Raw genomic sequence first — 17,517 nt, 5'->3', positions numbered from 1 at the left:
CAAGAGTCCTTGGCTTGCCCAAACTGAACAGAGTAAGGTCTTTGAACTTTGCTTTAGTCTGCTTTCATGTAGGGTTTTCACTCATGTGCCATTTTAGCAAAAAAGGCCAATTCCATGAACCTGCTTCCCCTGCATTGGATATGTTCCATAGCTCTGTTCTAGCCCTCTGACTGCTATGGCCCTGAGCACGTTACCCCTTTGCAGAACTTTAGTTGGCAGAGTCCAAGGTCAGTTTCTTCACTGATAAGGGCAGCTGTGAAACAAGGCCAGCAGCAAGGGCCTGACTGTCCCTCAAGAGCCACTTTTAACCCGTGGCTTTGTGCTGGCCCTCACCTGTGCCACAGGGCAGCTGTGCAGCAGCTCTGTTTGCACCATCTCCCATCTCCATGGGTCTGGCCCTCATCCAGGCTTGCTGACTTGGCATCCTGGCTTGGCCTTGGACCTGCCTTGCCACTGCAGCCCTGCTGGGTGACCAGATGGGCTGTGTCTGACCCTGACCACTGTCTCTCCACCTAACCTTGGCCCTAGGTGCTGCTCCACATCCTGGCTCCTTGTTGATGAAATGCCTTGGTATTGTGCTTAGTTTCTGGCACACCTGTTGCAAAGCAGCCAAATCTTGCTGCTCCCTAACATTCACAACCCCTAAACACAGACATCCCTCTAATTCCCTCATAATTTCTGTATAATATAGTTTTGGGTGGGCAAGCTTGAAGAAAATGGTGGAGCAATTTAGGTCAGGACTTGTTGATGAAATAAGAGTAGCAGAGTGAAATAAAAGAGAAAAATTACAAACTGTGTGTGTCTATCTCTCTGAATCTCACCTTGGTTGTGTGCAAGTTTCTGTTCCTTGTCTCTGTGGGATATTCATTCTAATGGTAAACACTTCGCAAGAGGTACTTAATAATTTCTTGTACTTTTTTTTTTTTAATAGGTTCTTGCAGATTGGGGAACCTTTTTAATTTTTGTAATTATATCCTCCAACTCTTTACTATTTTTAAGATTGTATTTATAGGAGGCCAACAAACCACTAGATGGCAAACAGTTTCAGCAAGAGAATTAAGGCATGGGTACTGATACAATCTTCTGTCCTCAGCTTCATCCTTCTTGTTCAGCTTCATGAGTTGGGCCTGGGAAATCTGGGTTGAAGCTGACGTGGTCCTTCTTCTCCCTGCCTGTCCCTCTCTTTTACTGTTGTAGGATTCATGAGTCAGGTGTGGGGTGGATTCATACAGGTGATTTTTGCAGAAACTAACGAGGAAAAAAAAAAAACTAGAACGGAAAAAGAAGAAAGCAAGCAGTTTCCAGGCATTTCACTCCCATCAACCAGCCTGGAGACCCACTGTGCAGAACAAAATGTATCCTGTGAGAAAACCAGTTCCAGATTGGGTCGTTTTATGCTGCTAAGCAAATGTACCCCCGCTTTTTTTTTTTTTTTTTTTTAATAGAATTTCAAGATTCAGGATGATACAAACATTAAATATGTGTATTATTATCAGCAGATAATTTGTATATATCACTACAGAGAGTCTCTCTGAGTCCTATTTTTCTATCTAAAAGAAATATGTCAGGGATGCATATTTACAAAATAGAAATCCAACTCTATTTTTTAAGAGATTTTGAAAATAAAAAAATCAACCAAGTCATCAGACTTCTATATACCATTAGCTTTCCTGGTCGCTGTCTAGTTGTCTGTGAACCAATATTTTAACCAAGATTTTCTTGGAAGAATAATTGTGTCAAATCATCCTTTTCAGTTTAAATATCCAGGGAGATCCAGAAAAAGGAAAGAATCCATCCAGCCATAAACCCGTGGAGTTTCCATCTGTAGCTGAGTGAGTGAGACACAGGCTCTGTCACGCTCAGCCCACAAGCACAGGACTTCAGAGCAGTGAGGTCTGAAGTTAAGCCATGCTTGAGAAGAGGCAGGAATGTGAAGGACAGGTCAACCAATGAAAGATCAATGGACAGGCAAAATGCTCATGGAGTGGTTGTTCTTATTTTGAGAATTATTGTGGTTTGTAAGCCTTTCTGTGGAGGGCAGGTAATCCAAGTACTGTGAAAGTGTCTGTAGCTGACAAGTGATTCTGTAGCTAAAGGGAGATGTGGGAATTTTGGCACTTTGTGAGGATCTGGTAACTGCGGTGCAGGAGAGCGGGAGCGTGTTCTGTTTGCAACTGCTTAATCTTTGCTGGTTTCTCTATTGCACCTGAAATACAGCTGGAAACAGATAGAAATATTTGGAGTTTTGTTGTTCAAAGAGGTGGCACTCTAGGAATAAGCCAGAAAGCCTGGTGTTTGTTATCTGCTCAGAGAGGAAACAAAATTTCCAAGGAGGTGTGTCTCTCTTATGACAGGAAGGTGAATTACTGCCAAGAAATTCTGCTAAACTGTAAATAATCCATTGCTTCAAAGCCATAGTTTTGTCATACATAATAGACTGTGAAATCTTGTGAGAATTTGCATCTCTGAGTAGGGGATTTTAAAGTAAGTTGCCTGAAAGTCCTATTAGCTTGATAGTCTTTCACAGAAACATGCTTGAGTTTTTCCACTGGAAAACTTTTCTTATTCTTTTAAATTTCTGAAATTCTTCAACTTCATGTTTTACATAACGTTTCATAGCAACAGTTCCTTCCTATGATAACTGAAAAAGTCCATGGACAGTGCAATGTGACATTTTCAAAACCAACCAGAATTTGTCAGCAGTGAGCTGGAGCCACATTTCCATTGTGATTATTTGTCTCCATCAATAGGGGACCTTGAAGCGTGTTCAAAATGCATATAATAGTATTGGCGTACAATGCATACAATATCATTGAAGGGAAAACCACTACGGAATACAAAACCATGTCCAGCTCATGTCTGAAATCCTTCACCTGCATGTCGTTGGTAGATGGGAAGGTATTCTAGGGAAATCAGTGCTTGCTTCATTCTTAGTTTCTTTCCCAGGCGGCAACTTTTACAGTTGCTGCAGACAAAATATGGGGCTTGAGGGACCTTTGGTCTAAGAAAAGAGACTGTTCTTTTGGTCTGATGCTTTCCTAATTTTCATATACATAATAACACCCTGAAGTTGAACTTCTTACTGGAGGACAGGATTTGAGGACCAAAATCCACGACAATTTCCCTAGTAAATTTGGGCCACGCCAATCTTTTTCACGACTACCAGTGTCACAAATTGTGATCAGGAACAGTAATTGGAGTCTCCAATTAAATAATAAAGCATTTCCAACTGCCCAAAATTGTTGCTGGCAATGAATTACAGCCTGACATGCACTCCTCTTGTCTGCTGGTACCCCCTTCTCTTCTCTGGATAATGCTGTTCTGAATTCTCAGTAACACATTTCCATTCTCTTCCCAGAAGTCCATACAGTCGTTTCGTAAGAACACATGCAACAAAGCGTAAGTAAAATCTGTCCATCGAGCAAGGATGTCAATTGCTCTAGATGCTGCAAGTCCTGCCATGCTGTTGGTGGCAAGTGAATGAGTGATGTATAAGGTCCTGCATACTGATCTTTCCTACCTTGAAAAATTCCTCTTCGTATAAACCTCTGCGAAGGAATTCACTTCTTCTCAGTGGCAGTCTATCGGTTTGCAATGAGAAGCAGCTCAATTACACATGAGAAAGGCTTTAGTATAAGATTCTTAGAGAAAGAGTGATGCTCAAAGGTAGTGAATGCACTGAGGTAGGGGGCTGTGTGTCCACCAGGAGGCACAGCGAGCTCGGGCGCTGTCTCGTTCACAGTCCTGGACATGTGGCGTGTACCAGCAGTAAAGGGGAGCAGCAGTGTTCACCAGATTTTTACTGCCGGAGGTAGAAAATGTGGAGAGCTGGCAAGAGGCTGAATGAAATGCATATATGTCAAAATGTTGTCTGGTCAAAGGCTATAATTTCAAATAATTTCTTGCTGTTGTTCACAGACATTGGAAGACATCAGCGATATGACAAAAATAAAAATGCTAATCAGTGTATGAAGCAACACTGGGCCTCTGCTTCTTAAAGTATACACCAGCAGTTGTGTGAGAGGCCAAATTAGATACTTCCATGTATCTAATGTACATGCGGAGAAGGACAAGGTTAGAATTATTGAATCATAGAATAACCTGAGTTAGAAGCGATCCATAAGGATCATTGATCCCGGCCTTCCACAGGACTGGCCCAAGAATCCCAAAATGTGACGCTGCAAACATTTCTGGATGTGAATGCTCATATCTGTTACATCTTAACAATATAAAAGAGATTGCAAGACCAGCTGGAAGCTAAACAATAAGTACTTGCACATTTGGGACTTCACGGGAATACAGGCTGTAATAAGCTTATCACTTATGCTCCTTCTCAGAAAAGAGTTACAAACAAGGATCCTTCTCTCTGATCCTAGAAGCATGTTTAGCGCATCGGGAATATGATCAGTCGTGTTTTCAAAGTTGCTACATTTTGTGATTTTTAAAATACTGTAGTAAAATTCTTCTTTTATGTAATTTCAAAATCTGCTAATTAGCTAGGATTTGAAAATATAAAGCCAAACAACTAAGTTCTCTTACCAGGTTTTGAGAGAAACCTGAATATAAGAATGTGGAAAAGAATGAAAGAGAACCCCAAACTATTATTAAGTCTGCATGAGTTTTGGGTTTTAATGCCAGCCTCATGACTTTCTGAGAAGAAATTTATTGAAAGCCTTGGTTTGACAATTCTGTGCTTGGCTAGCTTAGGCTTGACCCAAGTCCCCTTTTTTCTTGGCAGCACTTTAAATAGCTGAGGTGTAGCCTATGCCCCTTTGTAATCCAAGATTGCTGCATGCAGTCAAGAACTTTCGAGCATGGGAAATGAATAAAGCGATCCAAAGCCGTGGGGCCTGGCTGGTGGTGTGGGCCAGTGGGGCTGGGATGAGGAGCCAAGGGCCCACTCTGCTTCCCTGGGACCACCTTCTGTGTGGGTTTAGTCCAGCCGACACACTCTGGTTGGTGAAGAAATTCTGTTTGAATTTTAAATTGTGCTAGTTTAACCGGCACTAGTCCAGCAGAACTCTGCTGATATTTCCAGTTCTTCAGCATTCGCATGAGCTGCTGCAGCGCTCCAAAGAGACGCAGTGTGCAGCCATCTCCTGCAGCAGGTCACATCCCGCTGGAACAGTGCGGCAGCAGCGCCAGGCGTTTTTGTGACCATTCAGCATTCTCAGCAGTGAAGCAGCAATAAAACAATGCTCCCAATGTACTCCCCTGGCTTTGCTTGCCGGCTCTTATTTCAAGGCAGGGCGCTGTGCTGGCGTGTACAGGGCATGCGGTGGGTTTCTCCCGCTCCGAGGGCTCCGGGCCAGAGCGCGGGCACAAGGCTGGAGTCAGCCCGCAGCGGCACCGCGGGGCTTCCAAGCTGCTGACCTCCCTTTGTCACCCTCTCATGCACTTCTGTTTTCTACGTGGAGACAAGGCTAACAGAGCCACGCAGCTCTCAAGCCTTAAACCAGGCCAAATTCTGTGATTTAAACAGGCGCAGCTGTGAAGTTAGCAGAGTCCTGCTGTGCTGCAGCAGATCGGAGCTCGGTTTACAGTCCCGAGGCGGAGGCCTGTGCAAAGACAAGTAAATGAATGTCTAGCTCCAGCTTTTATGCCCTCCGGAATTTATCGCGATACTTTTTAAACTAACGTTAAAAGCAAATGTCTGTCAAAGTTTCCTCGTAACATCTTGCTCTCACCAAGTTACTCGCAATTGTGATTTCAGGGCGGGTGTTTTTTTTGCACTTGTCAGCTTTTATCAGTAGACTGCTGTCTTGCTAAGGTGGGAGAAATTTGAACTATGCCGTTATATAATGTAGAAGCAAATGCTTTTCCAGAAATTGCTGTTTGTTTATTGAGGGAGGGTAGGAGTGTGTGGGCTGTTTCCTGGGCCACCATTGTTGCAGTCATTGCAGGCCTGTGTGTGTCTCTACCATTTTCTAGCTGGGACATCCAATTAATTGGACTGAATTTGTTTCCTTTTGTATCCACCTAGGTTAATAGTTTAGAGGTGTGAAAGATCGAAGTTCCTGGCACTGGGAACATATGAACAATTGCATTCAAAAGACTAGCCTCGCTGCAGGAAAGACCAGGTTGTCACACAACAGCTACAGGAAAAATACTTGTATTTTTACATCTGTTTTATTATAAACACTCAAATTTTACTGAAGCTAAAATACTTCAATTCAAACACAAGGCCACAGAGTTCCATGCCTTTATTTGAGAGTATCATATTTTAGTAGAAGTAAACAGAAATTAACAGAACAGCACTCGCCCTCCAGCACCACTGTGGAACACAACCTGTGTCAAGATGCACCTGCCCCTGGTGGGGATGTCAGCCCTGTGTGACATCTGCAGAAATGCTCACAGGCAGCCCACGGCCACCCTGTCTCTCTGCTGATGCAGAGTGGTGGCCATGGCTGGGCTGTGCTTACAGAGAACCAGCCTCTGAGGTTCTCTGAGGCTCATGCTGCATGGCCAGGTTTATGCATGACAGAGTCTAATTTTTCCACGGGACAAGTGTAGAGCATCCCTCAAAAGGCAAGTGAGATACAGCCCCCCAGACCAAATAAGAAACCGGAGTTACCCACATCCTTTCCCGCAGGATTGATGTCTTTGGTTTATCTGCCTCTTCTTCACAAGGAAAATAATCTAGGGAACATCCTGTGTTCTTTCCCAAGACTTTTGCTATAGCTCTGACATCTTGTGTAAAGAAATATAACAGCCATAGCTAAATTTAGGATAGACAGTATCTTTTAATACATCTTTCCTTGATTTGCTGAATTATCTTATTTTCCCCCACAGATTTCTTTCTGGCCTTGCCTATTTTGTAGGAAAAATACCAGCCCAGTGGTTCAGATTTCACTGAATCTGGAAAAAACTTAGATCACCAGTTCTGCAAACCAAAATGCATATGAGCAGTTCTTTGAGTAAAATGATCAGCACTACTAATGAGACTCATAGCTCTTTTGAGACTAGCTTTACTCTGCATATTATCTTACTGCAATAAAATGTAGTGAGCCTTTAAGTAATAGATAACATTAGGTATTACACAAATATTTTTGTAACTGATATATCTGAATATATTAAGATGCAGATGAGCACATAGAGTATATTAAACTGATGAACAAAAGTGTTAGCAATTAAAAACATATTCCAGGGATTTTGAAAATGTAATGCAAAGCAAGTGACATCTCATTATACTAACATCTTGAAGAAGGCCTGAACCTTCTCTAAAAGAATGCTCTGAAGATTTAGTTTTGATGAAGAAGCTTCAGCAACTGTTCAGCACAAGTGAAGAAGTGGGCAGAGAATGTGCCTACACGTGCATGTGACAGTACTGCTGCCGGTTCTACTCACAATATCTGGATTAAAAGCCCTTATACAAACTTCAGGCGTATCTTGATTTTGTTTATAAAACCACCTTAAGAACAGAGCCTTCCTTGGCTCCTATATTTTGTAGGATGTGGTGTTTCAGTTTTATCATACAACTACTAATGAAAAAGACACGTAAGCAAGAATGTTGTGTTCTGCTCTGCTGCCATTGGCAGTAATATTGTGACTATGCCACTAATAGAAAAATAAGCAGGTTACAGTGAGAGCTGGACTCTCTTCTTCCATTTTACATTTTATGTAAAGCTTATTTTACTTTACATTTTATGTAAAGCTAGATTACTGCCATCAGATTTTGGATACGTGAGAGAATTAATATCAAAATGAGCCTTTGCAAATACAGTAAACTAAAAAGAATTTTGGGTGCAATACAGCACACCCTTCCACAGGGAATGGTAGCACTTCTGAGGATCTTAATAGTTGGCCATTGCAGTGTAACTTACAAGTTTAAATTTATTAGAAGAGCTAAAACCAGAAATCCATCTCACCATTTTCATGGTCTGTTGCGTTTGTGAACAAGGTTTTCCAAGCCCCAATAGTTGAATAGTAACATCTGAAATAGATCTCTGCATAAATGAATTCCCCCAAAGCCTAAGTAGCCTAAAAGAACTGACTTCCTATGGTAATGAAAGATTTTCTGAACAGTTGTGTAACATGTATTTCTTACATTCCCCTAAAGGGTACATGCTCCTAACGGGAACTAAAAAATGACCTTTCAGAAAAAGAGAGTTTGGAGCAATTACTTGCTCTTCAGCAGTCTCTTTGAAACTTTGCTTTACAGAATTAAACCTTAGAGATTCCTTCCTCTGTTTTTTCTTGAGGCATGTATAGTTTGATCACTGACATGCTCTCTCTGTGGGCTAAACCTAGATTTATTTCTAAGAAAATGTTGAGCTCACTGAAGCATATAACTTGCCATACAGCATTACGTTCATTTAGCCCAGCTGTGTATCTGTAACTGTTGTCGATTCCCAGTGCTTTCGAGAAGATGCAAAACTTAAGCAAACTCAGACATATTTTTGACAGAATTGGGGTGATGGAGACTGCATCCTAACTACTAACTTGTTTAAACTTTGTGTTTCACGCTGCTTTTTTCTTTTAGTACCTCTTATGTAAATAACAAGAATATCCAAATTTCAGCAATCCACGACAAGATAATATTGTTCTTCCTCTTAGACTCCTGCTGTGTGTTTTGACTTTAATAACATCCTGGAGCAGCGAATTTTGCAGTCTATTTTGTTATTTGATGAAAAGACAACGCTCAGAGTTGTCAGCTACACAGCCTGCCTCCTCTTGTACTACAAGACTGAGAAAATGGAAGCTCTCAAACCATGCTCTCTATGCTATTTTTGTGTTTGCAATCTGTTTGCTAGACCTTGAAGAAGAATCTATAAAGGAATATTTGCTAAAAAGAGACCTTAAAATACTCTTTTTCCTATTCACAAACAGCTCAATAAGACAGAACTTAGAAAGGAGAAAAGTAAAGGAAGGGAAATGTGACAGCAATTACACTTTCCCTAAAAGACAGTAGTCATAACTTAGAGTGATTCCCTGATTTCTCAGGGCAGGTGGCATCTACTCACCCCCTAAGGTAATACTTTGTTCGTTGGCACAATACTTCAGTTCCAGTGTATCAACCACCAGCCTCAATCCAGGCTATTGTGTGTTGAAGCAATACCATGTGATTTGGGTTGGTTGATCCCAGTCCTCTCCTGCCCTTTCCTACTCACTGTCCTGATGGCTGTTGCTCTTTGTTTCTCTCTTGTTAGTGATTTTGTGCTTTTTCATAGGAGATAACATGTAAAGACACAAATAATGCTTGTTGGCCCAGGATGACTCTTTTTTTGCAGAGTCTTCCCTTCTAGGAACTGCTGCAACCCCAGGCTTAAAGGGAGGTTTTAGATTTGGATGACTGCTAACCCTGAGCACATTTACACTGAGTTAGTTTGCCCAGGCTTTTCACACATTACTGCAATTACATCACAATTCCAAATTTACACCGTGTTTTTTCGCAGTGTCTGAATTGTTAACAGAAAGGCAGCAAGCGTATTCCTTCCAAAAGAAGGTTTTGAGCCTGCTCTTTTCTGCTCAGCTCCTTTCATAGTCACAGGATGCAAATAGAGCACTCACCCCCTCTTGGTTTTCCATGCCTCTACAGCGCTCAGAGAAAGGTTGGCTTTGCTTTTTCAAGATTTTTTTTCTGTTTGTTTTGTCCTCTCTTAAGCCTCAGGCCTGCATATTTGAATCTCTTATTTATTTAATTTCTTGGGCAGAATGTTCTAATTCAGTTACAGGCCATTTTCTCTTGACAATTCTGTATCCAAATGTCTCCTGATTCTGTAGCTTTCTAGACTGCAACAACCAGAGCTGCACAGGTTTCAGCTGAGATTGTATCATTTGTATATACATGAACCTTAAACGTTTTCTTGATCATGATCTTTTTCTGGTAACTCTTTTTCTGATAACAATATTTTTAACATGTAATGTGCACGATTAGGTTTTTATCTTCTCTACCTTGTGCAAACTTAACTTGACATTGTGCTCCCACTACACAAACACCAAGGAAATTTCCCCATGTTTGTGTAGATTGACAACGGAATTGAAGTTTGCAGGCACCACTGAAGGAAAAAAAAAAAAACAAACAAACTCAGCTGTACTTAAATAATAGGAAATTATGTAAAGAAACAAAACAGGCAGATCTTCAAGGTACTAAACCTTTATTTTCATGCAAAGCCACAATGATTTTGACTGGCTCCATGTAGAAGAAACTCCATATAGAAGATGATGAGCAATCAGCAGGGCAACAAGAGTAACTCTGCTCTTGATCTGTTAAGTGGGTGCAAGGAACATATTTTGTTTTAAAAGAAACAAAAAGTGAGCAAACCAGACATCTTTGCAGGAACAACGCTCCATCTCATCTAATTAAACTCAAAAGATGAACAGTTGGGCTATAGAGATGCAGGCAGCAGACAGATGTTCAACCAGTTCCCTGAATTCAAATTTGGGATGTAACAAAATTTTGAATTTTCAGATGGAGAAAGTTGTAACCAAACCTGCTGGTTTCAATGTAGGCTGCAAGTAGCATTCAATGCCAAATATAAAATTTAATAATATGTTATCTACAGTCTAATCTGAACATTAGTTCAGGATACAGGGAAAAAACCCCAAACCTGTTCATTGTTTAACGAGGTAAATACCTGGGATTGGTATTTCTTCTGCCTTCATAGGGGATCTCAGTTTTATAACTTTATTTTCAGCCCAGCTTTTGTCATCAGAATGAATTCCTCTGCAAGTTTACTTGATGACTTTAAAACCTGTTAGCCAAATACAACCAAATGCAACAAAGGAAGAGCCCTGGAAAAAAAAAATCAATATCCTAGAAATTTTATGTAAATATCCATCAGGAAAGAAGAAAAAGACAACTGAGGTGTTGCCTGCTGGGAAGGATTGCTTGAGCAATCTAGTAACTTCTTGGTCTGCAGGGAATCCACTCCAGGAAGAGCTCTCAAGTTTGCCTCAGCCACAGGACAGAATTACAACTCCAAGTCAGTCAGTCACAGGACTCTCTTTCCAAGCACACACAACCTAAGTCAATCCAGTTTCATGCAAAAACTTTACTATTTCATAATTTCAACTTCAGCAGCATTTGCAGTATCAAATCTGCCCTTATGTACCATCCTTTCAGTCTCTGTTCACCAGGTAACAGAGAACCATGAACAGATTTTAAATTCTCGAGGGGACTAATTTCCTGTTTTAGTTTAATCATATGCCATGGTTTTGGTACTTGTTATTGTAGCCCACCTGGTTCTTCAACTGTCTTTGAGGCGTCCTTAAGGGAAGTCAAAGACTGCATCTTTTAATATTCTTTTTCTAAGGCAAATACTCTTAAATCTTTCAGACCTTCTTCATAGAGGGTGAAATGAAAAAGAAGCAGCCCTTAAAAATATACTGGCAGACACAGCACACTGAAGATCTTAGCACCCTAGCATTATCTTACCTTTCTCCTTTTCCTGCCTTGTTTCTCTTTGATGAACTTCAGTGAAGAGTGATTTGATCTGCTAAGTTTCTTTTGCAACATAGCTGCTGCAAAAGCTTGTGCCCTCTTAAGGCTAAATTACCTTCATGCATCCAAATTACATCTTTGTAGGTGTGCTGATGATAAAGCTTTGTGGTATTCTGGTTCAGCAAAGGAAGTGCCTTGATACATTCCTCACTTTTTATGCTTGTGAGGTGGAAAAAATTAATCTGTGGGGATATCTGCTATAGCTGGTTTTAATAACACATGCTTTTGCTACTATCAGCTCAGCCTTCTTGTTCCTGAATTCCTCCAGAAGTTTAGAATGTATGTGGACCTAAAACCTTGTACTCAGTACTGGCGGATTAACTCTGAAATAAGCCAGTGATTTCAGAGGAGGCATAGAACATTTAAAATAAGAGAGGAATCATATTCAATCTCTTGCTACCTCTTTACATAATGTTAATACATAATGTTTTAGGGTTTTTGTTATTTTTAAAGCAGTTTTATGATTAAGGTTTAGCTGAAAACAACTTTGGCAAAAATGGGTTGAGGAGACTGTTGAGGAACGTCCCCTATAAAGACGCAGTGGAGTGTTTCCTTTAGGCATCTTTTCATCTTTTGTGATGCTACTGGCATGCCATCAAAAATGCCCCATATCCAGAAAATACAAACTTATTTCAATTTTCCCTCTTCCCCCCTCCCCACTCAATATATTTAAGTATTCCAGAAAATTCCCATATTTAAAAAAGGCTGGATTTGTGAAGAAATACACACTTCTATTTTGACATCTATATTTTTGTAACTGGGAGATGACAAAATGTTGTGAATATATTTTGCCTGAGAAGTTGTAACACTCCTTCTATGGTTTTGCTTTTTTCTGCTTGTTTATAAAGAAGCAAGTAAATGCAGTAAAATTAGAAGAGACCAGGACCAAAAAATACTCCAGTGATGGATTTCTAGTTAAATAAAAGCTCTACCTTTTATTATGATTTTATTTATTCACAAAATGTATGGCTGTCTGTCAGAAGAGTGTACATCCACCGTAGAAGAAACAAACAAAACCCCCCACAAAACACAAATGAAACAATAACACAACCCCTAAAAGCATTTGCTTTGGCTCTAACAGGTGTATACATTTTTCAAGTTTTCAAACACTTGCATCCAATTCCCCGGTAATCTTAATAATTTTTTTTTTTTGCCTGCAGAAATAAATTCTTCAAAGAAGATGTCTGGATTAGTGCCTTTAACTGCTTAGTACCTTACATACTATTTTATTTTGTTATGACATTATTTCGCTGAAGTGAATATTGTTATCAATGATTTTGATTTCCAGTGCTATGGACATGACACAGCTACTGCCACATTTTAACTCAATAAACACTGCCACAAAAACAAAAACAAAAACAAACAAAAAAAACCACCACCAGTGCTGTCACTGCAGAACAACTTGTACTTGTCATAATAATTATAACTATGAATGAGATAAAAATATTAAGTGGACGCAAGCAGGAACTGCAGTTAAGTGTCAGCTGTTAGACGACAACCTTATGCATGATTGAAATAATGGAATGTAAGTGCTGCATAATATACGCTTTGTGTACAAAAGTTAAATGAGCAAATTACTACCTAGAATGGATATCTGAGATCCAAATTTGGCACTTAAGTAAACAGACTCCACTACAAGTGATTCTGCTACTCCCTTTCTTGAGTAGAAAAGGTATTAAGATTTGATTCTGAGATAGGTGGACACCACAGTGGTATCTTTGCTGTAATACCAGAGACTGAATACTAGGAAAAAGCCAAAAATCTGTCACTGGAAAAAGTCACCATATGTGACACCATCAGTGATAAAGTCTTTGGGCTTCTTACTCACCCGGTCTTAGGCTTCCAGTGAGCACAGTCAGCAAGAAACAATGTTCTTGAATCTTACCCTGGTAGGAATTGATTGGCTGCAGGACAAAGCTTTTGCAAACAACGCTTTGGATTTTTACTGGGAAAGGTGTGTGCTGGCCAGCCAGGCTTCACAGTCAATGTTAGAGGCCAAGCCTCCTCAGCCGGGTGATGAAATCAATGGGTGGAAGGACGGCCTGACATGGAGGGAGCCGCCAACGCTGCAGATAAGTAGCAGCTTACCCTGCCCGCTGTTGGTCAGGGGTTTTGTCCAGGTGCTGATTTGTCCTGTCTGTTCACTGAGTGTCTCTGAAGAGGGAGGATCCCCCTTCCATATAACTTTTGCACACTAGGTCTGTCCTTCCTCATTACAATGCTCGTGTAGGGGATTATCAGGGACATGAACTCCTAGACTTCTTCACTGGAGCTGAGGATTCTGGAGGTGCTGCCCGAGTGCAGGATCTCGGCCCTGGAGGACACCCAAATAAGTTTCATACACCTGTGGTATTTCAGATAGGGAAAACCCAAATTCTCCAGGATCATACCATATTTTCCCTTTTGAATTTGATAAAAGACTGTACGTATGTATGCAATGAAGGCGACTTGGAATTCTCAGTGTTGCTACCGGAACACTTTTATTTTTATTGAAACCTGGTATAACATACCATGCATTACTGGAATTATTTGGAATTAGATACATTTAATTTTAAATGACAGACAAATCTAACAAGAGACAAAAACTATTACTTTAGACATTTATAGTAATTTCACCAAATATTTAAAATATCTGTAAATTTGATTTATCTGATGACCACAGAACACTTTAAATGCCACTTGTATCTTGCAAGGACTTTAAAGGGTAATCTAACACACTTTTTGGAAAAATAATTACTATTAATGTCCATTAAGGCAATGTATCCTTCTATTGTTATTCAAAAACTAACAAAAGAAAAAGCAATTTGGTTTTAGACCATGCAATTAGTAAAATCACCCTGCTATAATTTTAGACAATGTCAGGTCTGCTTCTGTAAACATATTAATAGCCGAGTATGAGTGTTGAGTCATATATATAATTATTCCCAGAATGGCTGCCTTCCAGGCGTGTAGGCTGAGACCATGTATAACTCCTCACGTTAGGGGCATGGTATGGGCAGCACTGCACTTCTGTCCAGGCTGGTGGCATAAATCATAATTGAATTGGGTAACGTCAAGGTGTTTCGCACACCATTTGAAAATAAAAAAAAAATTAGAAATTTCTCATGGTGTTTTTTTCCTTAGTTCTCCTTTCAAAAATGCCTCGTCTAGTAAATGCCCCTTGAACTGTACATCTGGCTTTAAGAAAAGTAGAATCTAACACACAACTGGGTATTCACTGACTGAGGCTTTATGCTTTTGCAGGTGCACTGAAGAAGAGAAACCTTGGCCCAAAAATCTTAACTTTCTAGAAGGATTCTAGGATTGATTTCTCAGATCAGCCAATAGAAGTTTAAAATCTGCTTTTTAATGAAGAGCTGGGATTTGGCATTACTGCTGGAAGATAAACTTTTATGTCTTGCAGTTACGGCATTCTTATCATTAGCTTTATCTTTATAACCTAGCTCTTAAAGAGCTGTGTAATTTAAGTCGATAGGGGTATCTGAAAGCTCTCTTTATTGCCTGTAGTTCTTTCTGTAGTTTCAGTTTCATGGCTACAAAGAATATGATCTCTAACTACACTTCTGTTTTTACTGCCCTGTTTTATCAGACAAACTGCAATTTTACACCTTGTTAAGGAAGCAAGGTGAGAAGAAAACCACATTATACTGTTGACAAGGAAGATAAGACTATTATTTACCTTGACATTTCTGAGCAATAATATTCTTCATGTAACAGGATAAGAGATAAAGCATATCCTGCAGTGATAATGCACAGACTGAAAGGAACTGGCTTTCACATGCTATCAACACCAGTAATGAAACTGAGCCCTAGTGCAATAATCCTATATTTGAGCCAGCCCAGAATGGACTATTTGAGAAGAAAGCAAGCCTTTAATTCGGTCAGCTAAAGTAAACACATTTTATCTGTGCACTGCAGTGAATCATAGTCAATTTATTTAAGTGACTGAATGAAACAGGGTTTGTTTTTCTGCATTTTGTTTGTTTGTTTCATTTCCCCTGCTCTGACCTGCAGATAAAGGCCATCAGAACAGGGAACAATACAATGCATACTAATGGCGGCTGTCCATGAAACTGTGTATCTGCAGATGCTGCAAGATGCTTTCGAAGTTTAATGTACTGCAAAATACTGTTTCACACAAGGATGTTCTTCACAATGAATTAGCCACTGCCACTTCTTCCTTGGAGCAAAATGGCACAAAGCTGGAAATGAAATTTTAGCCCATGTGAGGAAATTGAACATACCTTTAATAGACTGAGACATTCAGATTCTGTGATGACTCTTAAAAAAAAAGCTGTTTGAAATATATCCCAAAATGCATACAATATCACAAATTAAACTATCTCCAGAAAAAATAACGATGTTCAAGTTTCTCTCAATAATTAAATTTAATTTTATAATAGTCTGTATTAGGTGGTCTGATTGTGTGGTCATTTGCCTTATCAGAATGTTCTTTAAATTTTGTCCAAAAAATTTAAAAATAGTCAGTGAGGCTCCCACAAATTCTCTGGGAGATGATTCCTTGTTTGCCAGGCTGCTTTCTTCTTCTTCCCCTTCTCCCCATCTCCATTTCACCCTATGGTTTTTTTTCATTCTTTTTGAAGCAGCTTTTAATTGAAAATTCCTCCTAGTTCTTCCCCCAACCTCTCTTTATCAGACAGCCAGAGGGCGAGGTGTATTAATAGCAGCTGCATGACTCAGAGTTGGTAGCTCGAGTGGATCCCTTTGCACTGAGCTTTGCTGTTTGGCCTCCCTGCTTGGGTTGTCACTGAGCTCAGGGAGCACCTTCACTTCCTTGCAAACAAAAATAAACTGAGAAAGCACAGTGGGGGCTGGGATTGCCTCAACCTCTCTGTCCTTCAGAAGGATTCTCCTTACTGCTGTTTTCTTCTACATTCCCATTGGGATTGTATACAAAAAAAGAGAGAGAAAAATATCAAAAAAGGTGTGATCTCATCTACCAGCGTGACTGTTTCACACGACTGGGTGATGAAAAATAAGAGAACGCCCATCACTGCGATGATACGGAGGAGAGGAAGAGGGTCAGTGCTCTCCACTCAGACTGCATTCCATGCTCTTTCCCTGAAGGCATTCCTGTTCTCAGGAGCCATCACAGCCCGTGGCTCTCCACTCACCCGGCTCCTGCCCGCCGCTCCCCGGGGCCGGCGGCATCACCGGCTCCGAGCCGCCCTATCCGGCCAGACAGCCGGCCTCCCCCCGCACCACACGCCTGCCAAAACGGCGGCCCCTATGCCTGGCGGGGCTTTGGACGGAAAAAAACCCAAACAAAACCAACCAAAACCAAAAAAACCCCAGGCCGCCAACTCCCCCTCCCTGGCTCAAGCCTTTCCTGAGGTTTTCCTTTCCCGCCCGCCCCCGCCAACGGGAGAGCTGCTTCTCCTCGCTCAAGCGAGCAGGGGGCTCCGGAGGGCAGCTCTGCCGCTGGAGCAGTTACCACAGGCTCACACAACGCGGGCAGGGCCGCGCTCGGCTGGGCTGCGCGGGCTCCCCGAGCACGGGCTCCGCCGGAGCGCGCAGAGGGGCGCGGAACTCCGTACCGAGGGACCGCCGCCTCAGAAGGCGCGAGCTCGCCGCCGTCCCCTCACGGGAGCTCCATCTCCCTCCCCCGGCAGGAGCCGCGGTCACCGGGCGGCTCCCGAGCGGTTCCCGACCGGAGCCCGTCCCTCACGGGAACGCCGCTCGGCCGCCGCCCCCGCGCCCCTCCGGGAAACGGCTTCGCGCCGCGCATGCCCGCCCGCCCGCGCCGCGCGTGCGCAGCGCGTTCGCAGGAGCCACATCTGATAGGGGGGAAAATCCGAACGGCGGCGGCGGCCGCCATATTGCGGAGCTGTCACAGCGCACGCCGCGCTCCGCATCCCCGGCGAGCAGCGCGGGGCGGCCGCGCAGCGCCTCCTGCCCCGCTGCGAGGGGGCGGCGGGGGGGGACACACCGCCCCGCCAGGAGCGGAGAGCGCCGCGCTCCAAGCACCCTGCCCCGGGGGCTCGTCCCCCCCCTCCGCTCGGCGCCGCGGAGGGAGCGGAGTCCCAGGTGAGGCGGGGGCGTTGAGGCGAGAG

At 42.0% G+C, this 17,517-nt stretch overlaps 1 protein-coding gene across 3 annotated transcripts in view; it reads left to right on the top strand.

Annotated features, from left to right (window-relative positions):
• The first annotated feature begins 17,244 nt into the window (after positions 1 to 17,244).
• The window catches only part of RDX (radixin), a 35,734-nt gene continuing 35,461 nt past the window's right edge, over positions 17,245 to 17,517 (top strand). For 2 of the 3 annotated variants that reach the window (XM_066313028.1, XM_066313026.1), the window contains exon 1: positions 17,245 to 17,491. The gene's annotated coding sequence lies outside the window, so the exon portion shown is untranslated. The remainder of the gene's footprint in view (positions 17,492 to 17,517) is intronic. The other variant, XM_066313027.1, reaches the window with a different exon arrangement.

Source organism: Sylvia atricapilla, chromosome 2 (assembly GCF_009819655.1).
Source record: "Sylvia atricapilla isolate bSylAtr1 chromosome 2, bSylAtr1.pri, whole genome shotgun sequence".
NCBI lineage: Eukaryota > Metazoa > Chordata > Aves > Passeriformes > Sylviidae > Sylvia > Sylvia atricapilla.
The sequence above is the reverse complement of the archived record's forward strand: the minus strand, read 5'-3'. Positions and strand labels throughout refer to the sequence as shown.